The sequence below is a fragment of the Jaculus jaculus genome, chromosome 5 (assembly GCF_020740685.1).
Source record: "Jaculus jaculus isolate mJacJac1 chromosome 5, mJacJac1.mat.Y.cur, whole genome shotgun sequence".
Classification (NCBI taxonomy): Eukaryota; Metazoa; Chordata; class Mammalia; order Rodentia; family Dipodidae; genus Jaculus; species Jaculus jaculus.
Genome location: NC_059106.1, coordinates 83,673,126 through 83,687,332, shown reverse-complemented (window position 1 = coordinate 83,687,332; position 14,207 = coordinate 83,673,126). Strand labels below are relative to the sequence as shown.

Genomic DNA, 14,207 nt, shown 5'->3' with positions numbered 1-14,207 from the left:
AGCATGAAGTTGTTTACTTATGAACTCCAGATGCTTGTGGCCCCTTGCGCATCTGGCTAATGGGGAATCGAACGTGGGTCCTTTGGCTTTGCAGGCAAATGCCTTAACCTCTCAGCCATCCCTCCAGCCCCTAATTTCTTAATATAGTCATTTAAAGCTATAAATTTCCCTTTAAGGATTGTCTTCATTGTGCCCAAAGGTTTTGGTATTTTGTGTTCTCATTATCATTTGACTCTATGATTTCTTTTATTTCCTAATTGATTTCTTCACTAAACCAGTCATCATTTAGTAGTGTACTGTTTATAGTTTCCAGAATTTTGTGTATGCTCTGTAGCTTTTCTTGCTGTTGATTTATAGTTTGATCCCATTGTGGTCAGATAGAATGCAAGGAATTATTTCAGTTTTCCTGTATTTGTTAAGATTTGCTTTGTGTCCTAATATATGGTCTGTTTTAGAGAATGTTCCAAGTGCTGCTGAAAAGAATGTGTATTCTGCAGCATTTGGATGGAATGATCTGCAGATACTGGTTAGGTCCATTTGTTGTATGAGTTTATTTAATCCAGATGCTTCTCTTATTTACTTTTTGCTGGGATGACCTGTCACTCAATATAAAGTGATCTTTTTTGTTTGTTTGCTTGCTTTTTTTTTTTTTTTTCGTCTTCTTCAAGGTAGGGTCTCACTGTAGCTCAGGCTGACCTGGAATGCACGATGTAGTCGCAGAGTGGCCTTGAACTCACAGCAGTCCACTTACCTATGCCTCCTGAGTGCTGGTGGGATTAAAGGCGTGTGCCACCACGCTCAGCTAACGTGACCTTCTTTATTTTTTTCTAAGGCTTGTTTTAAGTCTGTCAGATATTAGGCTAGTGACACCTGCTTGTTTTCTAAGCCCATTTGCTTGAAATATTGTTTCCCATCCTCTCACCCTAAGATAGTGTCCATCTTTTGTAGAAAGTTGAGATTTTTGGAGGAAACAAATGGAAGGATCTTGATTTTTAACCCAGCCTGCAAGTGTGTGTCTTTTGTGAGGGACATTGAAGCTGTTGATACTGAGTCATTGTTAAGGTGTGCATTTATTTTTGCTATTCTTCATTTGAATTTTTTAAAAATTTTTTTGGTTTATTTTTATTTATTCATTTGAGGGCAACAGACAAAGAGGAGAGAGAGAGAATGGGCGTGCCAGGGCTTCCAGCCACTGCAAATAAACTCCAGACGCGTGCGCCCCCTTGTGTATCTGGCTAACGTGGGTCCCGGGGAGTCGAGCCTACAACCGAGGTCCTTAGGCTTCACAGGCAAGCGCTTAACCACTAAGCCATCTCTCCAGCCCCCTCGTTTGAATTATTTGAGCTTGCTTTATATTTTTCTGTTTCCTTATGTGCGTACTTTTCTCTCTTCAGCCTGAAAGATTCCTTCATGTATTTTCTGTAGAGCTGGTTTGGTTTTTCAGGGTAGAGTTTCACTGTAGTCAAGGCTAATCTGTTCACTGTGTGGTCACAAGGTATCCTTGAATTTATGGTAGTAATCCTACCTCTCCCTCCCAAGTGCTAGGATTAAAGGCATGTACCACCATGCCCTGCAATAGTCTGTTTTTGTTGTGGAATGTCCTTATTTCTCCATCAGTTTGGGCGGATAGCGTTGCTGGATAGAGTAATCTTGGATGACAGTAGTTAAATTTCATAACTTGGAATACATCATTCCAAGCCCTTCTGCCTTTTAAAGTTCCTGTTGTGTCTTCTGCTGTGATCCTGATGGTCTTGCCTTTATATGTGACTTGATTTTTCTTTTTCTGTTTTTCTTCTCTTAACTACTTTCAATATGTTCTTTGGTTTGTGTTTGTAGTTTAATTATAATATGGTGGTAAAAGATTCTTTCCTGATTTTGTCTGTTTTGCATTCTAAAGGATTCCTTTATCTTGATTGTCATCACTTTGCCTATTTGAGGGACATTTTCTTCTATGACTTTTTTTTTAAACATCTACTGTACCTTTGGAGTGAAATTTTTCTTCTATACCCTGAATTCTTAAGTTTGATTCTCTTCAGTGTCTGGAATATCTTAAAATTCCCATTCATGCCTTCCTATTAGTTTGTTTTTCTCTTTGTTGTACTATATTAGATCTGCCACCTGGTCTTGTACTTTAGATATTCAATACTCTCCATGATTCATTCTACTGGTGAAAGTTTCTACAGAGTTTTCTCTTTGACTTACTCTGTTTTTCATTTTAGTTTTTTATTTTATTTTTTCGAGGTAGGATCTTACTGTATCCTAGGCTGACCTGGAATTCACTATGTGGTCTCATAGTGGCCTCAAACTCAAGGCAATCCTCCTACCTCTGCCTTCCTGAGTGCTGGGATTAAAGGCATGTGCCACCACACCTGGTTACTATTTTATTTTATTTTAGAGTGAGACAGACAGAGAATTGCTGCACTGCCTATGTGCATGTGCAATTGTGCACTTGCCTCTCCTTTTATGTATCTGGTTTACATGGGATCTAGAGAGTTGAACATGGGTCTTTAGGCTTTGCAGGCAAGTGCCTTAACTGCTAAGCCATCTCTCCAGCTCTGATTTCCTTTATATCTCTCTCTCTCTCTCTCTCTCTCTCTTTAAATTTTTATTATTTGCTAGGGAGAGAGGAGTTAGGGAGAAAGAATGGTCATGCCAGGGTCTCTAACCACTGCAAACAAGGTCCAGATGCCTGTGCCACTGTGTGCATTTGGCTTATTTGAGTTCTGGGAAATTGATTCTGGGGTTTTAGGCTTTTCAGGCAAGCACCTTAAGTGCTAAGCCAGCTTTCCAGCCTTTTGATTTCTTTGATAGTAGATATAATTTTTCTAGTAGGCTAGGTAGAGAAAATTACGAGAAAATTCTAAAATTTAACTGAGCAGCATAGAGACTTTCAGTCAAAACCAGCACAGAGTATTTATGCTAGAGAGGATCAAAACAAACAGATAATCTAATAAAGTCTAAATTCCTATGGGAGTGTGTTGTCCCACACCTTTAATCCTGTCAACTGTGATGCTGAGATTTCTGGTCTGAAATGGGTTCCAGGTCAGCATGGGCTAAAGTAAGACCTTATCCCCAGTAATGACAGAAGAAAAAGACAAAGCCCTATAAATCAGGAAATGTCAAAGGAAACAATAGTCACCACCAAAATACCACTTATTTGAAGATGGTACTTTCAGCCAAGAATATATCAATCAAATCATATTCATAGCCTGCCCTGACATAGAAGGTGAGATTAGCACTTCAAGTGTAGGTCTGTGTACCAGGCTTTGTGTAAGTAGGTCCTGTTACCTTTTGGGATAGTTTCCAATTTCAGTGATGCTGAGTGCCCACCTTGATCCCTCTATGTTGTACTGTGGACTAGGTTGGGCTGCTTGGGTGGCTGGATCTGCTCTGCTCACCAGCTGAGCTGGATGCTGTGAGGCTGGGTGTGGATGAGTTCTCAGGTGGTGCATGGCACTGGCAGTTGGGGGTGGTAGGCTGTGCTGGATGCCTGCAGTTGTACCAGAGCTGCTCAGCTGGTCCCTGCTGTCTTCACCTTCTGATTTCTTTACTTTGTGAGGAGGCTGAAGTGAGTGGGAAATCCCTCCACCTGGTTTCTGCTCCTGCAGCTCTCCTCTGGCAGGGTGGACTCACAGACTGGAGCCAATGGAATCTCAGCAGGATTCTGGCCAGTTTCCTGCTTGCCAGAAGATCTAGGTATCTCCTGCTTCTCTGCTGTGGTTGATAATTCCTTATACACCTCTTAGACACCTTTGCTTTTTGGCTAAAGAGTGTATTTTGCTGTTTTTCTGCTTATTTTTCTCCTTAGGCTGATTTGGCCATGGCTACTATGCCACCATCTTACCCGAAAGTCCTGACCTTTTATGTGTGGTGCTTTTTTTCTTTTTGTTTTCTTTTTTGTTTTTTCCTGGTAGGGTCTCGTTCTAGCCCAGCTTGACCTGGAATTCACTATGTAGTCTCAGGGTGGCCTCAAACTCATGGCAATCCACCTGCTTTTGCCTCCTAAATGCTGGTATTAAAGTCATGTGCTGCTACACCTGGTCCCATGTCTTAATTTTGTAGTTTTTAAGTCTGGTGTCCTAGGGAAAAACTTTGTTGCACAAAGTGTTTCATTTTATTTTTTATTTTATCTAGGTAGGGTGTCTAACCCAGGCCAACCTGGAACTCTGTAGTACAAGGCTGGTTTCAAACTCAACAGTGATCCCTACTTCTGTCCTCCAGGAGTCCTGGGTTTAAAGGCATGCACCACCACACCCTGTGTACCCCTGCTAAAACTGAACCCAGAACCCCAGCTATACTGTGGCCTGAGACCCCTGTTAACTTGGTGTACTAGGTATATGGCCACACCTTATTATTTATTCTTGTATTTATTTAGTTAATTTTTTTTCAAGGTAGCCTCTCACTAGCCCAGACTTGACATGAACTCACAGTGATCTTCCTGTCTCTGCCTCCCAAGTGCTGGATTTATCACCCCTGCCCCAAATCTTCCCCCACCCTGTGCTGAGACTGAACCCAGGGCCTTGAATTTAGTTAAATTCCAGTCCTCCTCAACTGCATCTTTGTATAGTATGAAAACCTTTTTGAGGCCAGGGGTGGTGGTGGTACAAGCCTTTAATCTCAGCACTTGGGAGATAGAGGTATGAGGTTTGATGTGAGTTCAAGGTCAGCCTGAGCTAGAATGAGACATAACTGGAAGGAAAAAGTGGGCAAGGTGGCACATGCCTTTAATGTAGCATGATTGCTAAGAGTTTCAGGTCAACCTGGGCTAGAATGTGACTCCTTACAACGTGCTCCCTCTAGACATAAAATAGCCTGGATATCCATGTCCTCATAGTGCCTGACACTATCTACACAAGAGGAAAAGATCATGACATCAAAATAAAAGAGAGACTGATTGAGATGGGGAGGGGATATGATGGAGAATGGAATTTAAAAGGGGAAAGTGGGGTGGTATTACCATGGGATATTTTTTATAATCATGGAAAATGTTAATAAAAATTGAGGGGAAAAGGATCAAAAAAAACCCTCCAAACCCACAAATTGGCTGGAGAGATTGCTCAGCAGTTAAGGCACATACATGGAAAGTCTAGGGATCCTGTTTTGATTTCCCAGTATCCATGTGATGCCAGATGTACAAAGTGGCACATGTATTTGGATTTCGTTCCTTATGAGATGGAAATTGAATAAGCACATTTAGAAGCCCATGCCCTAAAGTTAAGTCTTGCACTGTATATTTTCTTGCACAGACAGCTGAAGTTTTTGTACTGTCTTAAGGCTATGATCTATATCATAGCCCCTATTGTAAACATCTTATGCCTCTTTTTACATCTGCCCACTAGTTAACTATTTTTTCTGTTTCTGTAAAAGTCCCCTATCTCATAACTCAAGGTCTCTGGCATTAGACCAGAGGTCTGAGCTCTGAGAACTAACAATGATGAATAACCCAAGGTAAGGTATATAAACTCTGAGCCCACCTTAGCATGCAAAAAATAAAACTGATTCTCCACTCAGTCTGTGTTGACGGTTCTATTTGCCTTAGTTTCCAATATTACTTTCAGTGTGATGTGCCCATTCCCTCTCCCTCTCTCTTTCTTTCTCATTTCTCAATTAAATAAAATAGTTTAAAAGGGGTGGCGGGGAAGAGCGTCAGTTTGGGCAAAAGTATACCCTGCATTCTCACATCTTTCATCTCAGCACTTTGGAGGCAGAGGATTGCTGTCAGTTTGAGGCCATTCTCTGAGACTATATAATGATTCTAGGTTACCCTGAGCTAGAGCAAGACCATATCTGGGGGATGGGAGGCATTGTGTCACACACCTTTAATCCCAGCACTCAGGAGACAGAGGTGGGAGGATCTCCATGATTTCAAGGCCATCCTGAGAATTCCAGGTCAACCTGAGCTAGAGTGTGACAAAAATGAGTACTACTTAGGGTATAAATGCTATGCCTGGAATGCAGAGATTGTAGCACATACACCAGCTATCTGGATTTACATGGTACTTAATCTTGGACAGCAATTGCTTTGGCCACTGTCCAATGCATGTATACTTACAATTGTAAATACAGGCATGGTTGCACACAGCTTTTTTTCAGTTTGTTTTTTTATTTGACAGAGAAAGAAGGAGAATGGGCATACCAAGGCCTCCAGCCACTGTAAACGAACTGCAGATGCTTGCGCCCCCTTGTGCCTCTAGCTAACATGGGTCCTGGGGCATGGAACCTGGGTCCTTTGGGTTTGCAGGCAAATGCCTTAATCGCTAAGCCATCCCTCCAGCCTGTGGAACACAGCCTGGGTCTACAGTGTGAGTCTCACGTCAGCCTTAGCTAGAGTTAGACTGAATTTTGGGTTGGGGGGAGGAAGAGCTGTAATATTCTTGTTGTTGGACTCTTCCATTAGTCAGTATAAAATGATTTCTATATCTCTTGACTAATGTTTGTTCAAATCTTTCCTGTGAGATATTAAAAATAACATCAACAGCTTATTTTCTGCCCATTAGCTTGAAACACCATTTTCCATCCTTTCCCTCTAAAGAAACATCTGACTTTTTAATGGAGAGAAGTTGAGTGTCATGGAGGTAACAAAAGGGATTCCATTCTGTCAGTCTATTTTTTTTAAATATATTTTATTTATTTATTAGAGAGAGGAGAGAGAATAGATGCACCACCTTGTTCGTCTGGTTTATGTAGGTGGTAAGGAATCAAACCTGGGTCCTTAGGTTTTGCTGGTAAGTTCCTTAACCACTAAGCCATCTCTCCAGAATATAGGTTGAAAATTGGGAGACCATTAATATTCAGTTATTATGTAGAGTTGTTACTTTGGTTTGGTTTGTTTTTTCGAGGTAGGGTCTCACTAACCCAGGCTAACCTGGAATTACTGTGTAGTCTCTGGCTGGCTTTGAACTCACAGAGATCCTCCTACTTCTTTTAGGATTAAAGGCATGGGCCACCATGTCTAGCTCAGAGTTGTTTATTAATTCCTGTCATTCTTGTTGAATTTGTAGTGCTTGATTTTTTGTTGTTGTTAATTATTGCTGGACTATAGTGTATTTTTTCCTGTGGCCTTTTGTATGTGCTTTTCTGCTTTTTCAGTTTGAAGGATTTGTTCAGTTTTTTTGGTTTGTTTTGTTTTGTTTTTTCTGTAGTGGTTGGCTAACTGTCAAGTATTCCTTCAGAGTATTTTTTTATCATGGAAAGTTCTTTCTCCTTTAATTATGACGGGTAGCTTTGCTGGATATAGAAGTTTGGGCTAGCCGTTATCTTTCAGAGTTTGAAATACCTCATTTCAAGCTCTGGACTTCTAAAAGTTTCTGTTGAGAAATTTGTTATTACTCTGATGGACTTGTCTGGTTTTTTGAGGTAGGGTCTCTAGCTGATCCTCCTGTCTACCTCAGAAGTGCTAGGATTAAAAGCATGCAAAATCATGCCCGCAAGGATTTCTTTTCTTCTCTTCCTTTATTGTGGAAAGAGAAAATGAATGAATATTGGCACACTAGTGCCTCTGTATTCCATACAGACACACTATTTTTTTTTAATCTAGAATTGAACTCAGACTGTCATGTTTTGCAAGCAAGTACCTTTAACCTCTGAGTCCTCTCTCCAGTCCTATTGCTGAAGCTTAGTATGAACTTTATTTACTCTCCTATGTTTTCATTTCCAGTAATTGAGATTGGTTTTTCTTTCCCATCTCTATTTTCTTTTTTTCCTTTGGCTCTTACATTCTTTTTTATTTATTTTTTTATTAACAACTTCCATGATTATAAACAATATCCCATGGTAATGCCCTCCCCTCCCCACTTTCCCTTTGAAACTCCATTCTCCATCATAACCCCTCTCAATCAGTCTCTCTCTTTTTGTTTTGATGTCTTGATCTTTTCTTCCTATTATGATGTTCTTGTGTAGATAGTGTCAGGCACTGCGAGGTCATGGATATCCAGGCCATTTTGTGTTTGGATGAGAATGTTGTAAGGGGTCCTACCCTTCCTTTGGCCCTTACATTCTTTCTGCCACCTGTTCCGCAATGGACTGTGAGCCTTGGAAGGTGTGATAGAGATACTGCATTGGTGACCACTCCTGTCACTTCTTCCCAGCATCATGATGCCTTCTGAGTAATCCCAAAGTCACTGCCATCTGAAAAGAGAAGGTTCTCTACCAAAAGTGAGAGTAGCATTTGGCCTGGCTGGCAAAAGATAAGGCTTGCAGTGTCCACTGTTGAGTATCTTCACTGGTGATTTCTCTCTCTTCCATTGAACTGCATGCAGCATGGCTTCTTCCAGCTTTCTGTCAGCTGTGTCTACATGGAGGAGGTTATCAGCTCAGTTCCAGCAGGATTTCTTAGTGGCCTTGCAGCCCAAGTATGTGGAGTCTTCAGCAATAGGGTCTTACCATCTATTCCTGGTGGGAAACCAAGGGCCTCGGCAATGGCCTATAATGTTTGGGGGGCACCAGGGACCTCCCTGGCCACCAACTCACCGGAGGTATCCCATCCCTGGCACTGAAAGTTTTCTAGTAACAATCCAAGGCTCCTGAGTGTTTCATTGTCCAAACAAGTAGGTTTCCATATGACTTATTTATATCCTCTTTGATTTTAATTAGCCCTCCCTCCAGCTTTCCTTTACTCAATCTCTTCCCCTGACCTCACTTGGACCTATCTCTATTTTTTTTACTCATCTTTGTTTTTTGTTTTGTTTTGTTTTGATTTTTTATTTTCAAGGTAGGGACTCTTTCTAGCCCAGGCTTACTTGGAATGCACTATGTAGCCTCAGGCTGACCTCAAACTCAGCATGATCTCATACCTCTACTTCCCTAGTGCTGGGATTAAAGGCATGAGCTATCATGCCTGGCACTTACTCATATCTTGTATCTACCTTACTTCATTCATCTACTTTCCTGTGTCCTCCTTGGATTCATTTTTTTATATGTATTTTTTAATTTACTTAAGAGAGAGAATGGGCACACCAGGGCCTTCAGCCACTGGAAAAAAAACTCCAAATGCATACTCCATCTTGTGCGTCTAGCATATGGATACTGGGAAATTGAATTTGGGTCCTTTGGCTTTGCGGTTAAGTGCTTTAATCACTAAGACATCTCTCCAGTCCTCTCCCTTGATTTTTTCAGGATTTTGATTTCTTTGAGCATACTTTCAATATTCTCTGCTTTGTATTTATAATTCTCACTGAAAATCATTACATTGGGATTCATTGTTTTTGGAGGGTTTGTTGCTGTGTATGTACATACACTTAGCTTCCATACGTATAGACAATAAACCACAGTAATTTCCACATACCACCCTCATTTCCCCCTCCCATATCCACTCCATTGATTCTATTCCTCTTTCTACTTAGTGTCTGATTTTTATCTCATCATGTGTTTCTGCTGTTATGATGGTCTTGTCTTGGTAGTGTCCATGTACTCTGAGGTCATGAATATAAAGTCCATTTTGTGTCTAGAAGATTGTATTGTAAGCAGTCCTTCCCTTCTTTGGGCTCTACATTCATTCTAACACCTCCTCCACAGTGGAACCAGAGTTTGAGGATATGCTAGAGATATCTCATTTACTGCTGTTCACTTCAATGTGCTGCACTGTTACTTCTTAGCACTGTGGTACCTCCTCCCCCAGTTGGGATCTCACTCTAGCTTAAGCTGACCTGGAATTCACTATGTGGTCTCAGGGTGGCCTCGAACTCATGGTGATCCGTCTGTCTCCCGAGTACTGGGATTAAAGGTGTGTACCACCATGCCCTGCTGTGGTGACTTTTGGGCCACCAGCATCTGAAAAGAGAAGCTTCTCTATCCAAAGGTGTTAGTTGTAATAATGCAGGTATAAACAAAAGCAGTGCTTAGAGGACAATTTGGTGGGCATAATACATTCATTTAGCTAGACAGCAGCAGACATTATTCCTCTAGGGATCCTGACTTCCTCAACCATAGGCTTTTGACTAGGTTTTCAATACCAGGCATCGAGTCCAATTAGAGAGCGGTTACTTTCCTCCATAACAGACATGCCACTATTATGCCAGTTGGCACATTTGGCCTGGCTGGCCAGCTTTAAGGCTTGTAAGGTCCGTTGCTGTTTTAACACCATTGATCACTTCTCTGGCCCAAAAGGTCTGGCTTATGTGGGTCATGGGGAATCAAATCCTTTAGCTTTGTAGGCAAGTGCCTTAACTGCAAAGTCATCTACAGTCCCCAGTTAATACTTCTGCAATCACTGCCTCAGTTGGTACTGTGCTATAGAAATTTTTTATTTGGTGGGTAAAGAGCTGAACCAGAGTTGTGCAAAGTTCCAACAATTCTGTTTTACTAACATTTATAGTCTCAGGAAGAATGTTGGGAATTTGCCAAAGAAATACTTGTAATTAAGTACACATCAAGGTTGGTTGTTTGTTTGAATAATCTAAAGATAATAGATTTTACTTTATTTTTCATTTGTTGGTGTTTTGAGATAGGGTCTCACTCTGGCTCAGAGGACCCTCTAACTCAGGGTGATCCTCCTACCTCTGCCTCCCAAGTACTGGGATTAATGACCACGCCCAACTACACATCAGGGCTGCTTTTTAAATATTTTTATTTATTTATTTATCATTTATATATTTATTATATATCATATATTATATATATGATATATTTTATATAATATATATTATTTTATATATTATATATTATATATTTATTATTTATATATTTATAGGCCGGGCCTCTAGTCCTGGGGAATCAAATTCAGGGCCTTTGGCGTCACAGGCAACACCTAAACCACTAAGCCATCTCTCTAGCCCACATCAGATTTGACTTGAAGAACTTTAAATCTCTAAATTGATAGTTACCTAAAAATATGTACAGTATACATACATGGAGAATACTGTTGACAGATATCTTGGTTAAGGATGTATTTAATGGATAGTGCAAAACAGGTAGGGATGGCTGGTTGTACACCCATAAGCTACATGGTTCTTTTACCTTTATCTTTTTTCTTTTTTTTTTCTTTTTTAATTTTTTTTTATTTATTTCTTTGAGAGCGACAGACACAGAGAGAAAGACAGATAGAGGAAGAGAGAGAGAGAATGGGCGCACCAGGGCTTCCAGCCTCTGCAAACGAACTCCAGATGCGTGCACCCCCTTGTGCATCTGGCTAACGTGGGACCTGGGGAACCGAGCCTCGAACCGGGGTCCTTAGGCTTCACAGGCAAGCGCTTAACCGCTAAGCCATCTCTCCAGCCCTACCTTTACCTTTTTGCATGCTGTTTTACGTATGAAAGAAAAGTCCATATCTGAAAAGTCTGGCAGGGAAGATAGCATGATTAAGAAGGTGACTTTCAGCCGCGCATGGTGGCTCGTACCTTTAATCCTACCACTCGGGAGGCAGAGGTAGTAGGATTGCCGTGAGTTCGAGGCCTCCCTGAGACTACATAGTGAGTCTCAGGTCAGCCTGGACTAGAGTGAGACCCTACCTCAAAAAACCAAAAAGGGAAAAAAAAAAAGTCAATCTCAGGGGCTGGAGAAATGGCTTAGCAGTTGAGACGCTTGCCTGCAAAGTCAGAGGAGCTACGTTCAATTCTCCATTATCCACATAAGCCAGATGCACAAGGTGGCACATGCTTCTGGAGTTTGTACTGGCTAGAGGCCCTGGCACACCCATTTTTCTCTTCTTCCCTCCCTCTCCCTCTCTCAAATAAGTTTAAAAAAAAAAAAAAAAAGGTAGGGTCGTATTCTACCACAGGCTGACCTGGAATTTACTATGTAATCTCAGGGTGGCATTGAACTCAGTGATCCTCCTACCTCTGCCTACCAAGTGCTGGGATTAAAGGCATGTGACCTGATAACAGAATTTTCTTTTTGGTTTTTCAAGATAGGGTCTCACTGTAGCTCACGCTGGCCTGGAATTCACTATGTAGGCTCAGGGTGGCCTTAAATTTAGGGTGATCATCTACCTCTGCCTTCCAGTGCTGAGATTAAAGTTGTGTACCACCATGCCCGACCAGATTTTTGGTTTTTTGAGGTAGGACCTCACACTAGTCCAGACTGAGCTGGAATTCACTCTGTCGTCTCAGGGTGGCCTTGAACTCAAAGCGATCCTCCTACCTCTGCCTCCTGAGTGCTGGGATTAAAGGACTGCCCGGCCAGATTTTCTTTTTAAAGAGCCAGGTGTGGTAGTGTTCTTTAATCCCAGCACTGGGAGGCAGAGGTAGTAGGATCACCCTAAGTTTGAGGACACCCTGAGCCTATATAGTGAATTCCGGGCTGTAGTGAAACCCTACCTCAAAAAACCAAAAAGAAAAAAAAAAGAAGCTATGTTTTTTCCAGGGCACAATTTATCCATTGCATCTGAATGTGCTGACCCCTGAAATTGCTCCAAATGGGGGAACCTTACTGAGTAATTTGTGATAGCAGGGGACTATGTTGACACTCTCCTTTGTAAAAAAACAATTTTGTTAAGACTAAATTTTCATTTCTGAATTATCTTTGATAGCTAATTGGAGAAATGGTTGTGTGAAAAAGCAAAAACATATAGCTGGGGCTAGAGAGATGACTAGCAGTTAATGTGCTGTCACGTAATGCCTGATGACCCAAATTTAATTTCCCAGTGCCCACATAAAGCCAGATGCACAAAACAGCACATGTATATGGAGTTTCTTTGCAGTGGCTAGAGGTCCTGTCATACCTATTCTTTCTCACACACATATACTAACCCCCGTTGCTAATAAATATTTTTTAATATTTATTTATGTTTGTTTGTTTATTTATTAGAGACAGAGAGGGAAAGAGAGAATGGGCACACCAGGGCCTCCAGCCACTGCAAATGAACTCCAGATGCATGCACCACCTTGTGTGTCTTCCTTATGTGAGCCCTAGGGAATTGAAACTGGGTCCTTAGGTTTTGCAGGCAAGCGCCTTAACCACTAAGCCATCTCTCCAGGCCAATAAATTTTTTTTTAGAAAAAGAAAGAAATCCAGTTATGTTGTCATAAGTGATGGCAAAACAATTAAGGACTTTGACTCCTAAGACCTTGGTTTGAGTACTTATTTTGTTGACTCTATTTAGCCTTGGTATATTACAGTGATTCGGCTTCCTTGTGATTCTGTTTTTTGTTTGTTTCCATTTCCAGATTGGTAGATTCAAGCGAGTGGCTTTCTTGATTGATGATGGCTGTGGGCCCAAATTAAAAAGTGATTTCTCTACCAAAGCAATAGAAGATTCTTCATACCATCTCTGGAAGCTCATTTCGTTTTTGGGAAGAACAAGTTGAATACAGAAAACTAAGAACACCTCATTTTGAAATTCTTTGTCTCCTTGACTCCTACTTGCTATAATATTGCTCTGAATTTATAAATAGTAAAGACCAAAGAAATAGAGTATATGTTTAGGAGCTTTATACCAAGAAATTTGCCTTGAAAGCTGCTGTTCTTTGGCGGGAAAAATTTATTGGTTTCCTGTCAGACTTTTTTTTTAAAAAAGATTTCTTATGTCCTTAGAATTTGAGCATTAAATACATGTAACCATACACTGCTTTCAGCAGTTGTGTAAAGAACAAGATTTTTGTTTTAAGGGCTTTGTCATGTGGAGGTTTTACCGTTGGAGTTGACTACTCAGATCTTTTGTAGTGCTGTACTACTACATATTTGATCTATTGCCTTGATGACATTTTTTGCCCATACCTGAGACCATCTGTCTCTCTAGCTATGACCTTGTTATGAATAGTGTTTGCACTCACAGTGCAAATGTCTATGCATCACCTATTTAAGCAAAATCATAGTGCTATTACTCAAGGAAGTTGGATGAGGTGAACATAGATACAGCTTTTTACCCTTTCCCCCCTTTTTAAATGTAACAAATACTTTTTATGTTCCCCTTCCCCCTTCCCCCTCCCCTTTCCCCTTTCGGAAACGTGTCAGGAACTAGGTAGTTTAGAGTGAGCAATTGAAAGGATCAAGAGAGTGAGCCACACAGAGCTGGCTGTTTTGTGATTCATCAAAAGGCGTATTGCTGGTCTGGCTGCTATTTTCATAAGAAAACCACGTGGAAGATCCAGCTGGCCTATTCAAGGAGTTTGGGAAACAGGACCACAGAGGTGACACTCTGGGGTAAATAATATTTATATGTGTTGACCTTGATAATTATTATTTATGTTTGCCATGAAAATTGTGTTGCTTGCTATAGTATTTAATTTTACAGGATTTTGTTGAGAGGGTTTGGGTACACCAAATGCTGTCAG

At 40.9% G+C, this 14,207-nt stretch overlaps 1 protein-coding gene and 1 pseudogene across 4 annotated transcripts in view; both read left to right on the top strand.

Annotated features, from left to right (window-relative positions):
- Gpbp1l1 (GC-rich promoter binding protein 1 like 1) overlaps positions 1 to 14,207 on the top strand; it is a 37,847-nt gene that overhangs the window by 4,740 nt on the left and 18,900 nt on the right. For all 4 annotated transcript variants that reach the window (XM_045149600.1, XM_045149599.1, XM_045149603.1 and 1 more), the window contains exon 2: positions 13,101 to 14,076. The gene's annotated coding sequence lies outside the window, so the exon portion shown is untranslated. The remainder of the gene's footprint in view (positions 1 to 13,100; positions 14,077 to 14,207) is intronic.
- Positions 12,258 to 12,409, top strand: LOC123461013 (annotated as a pseudogene).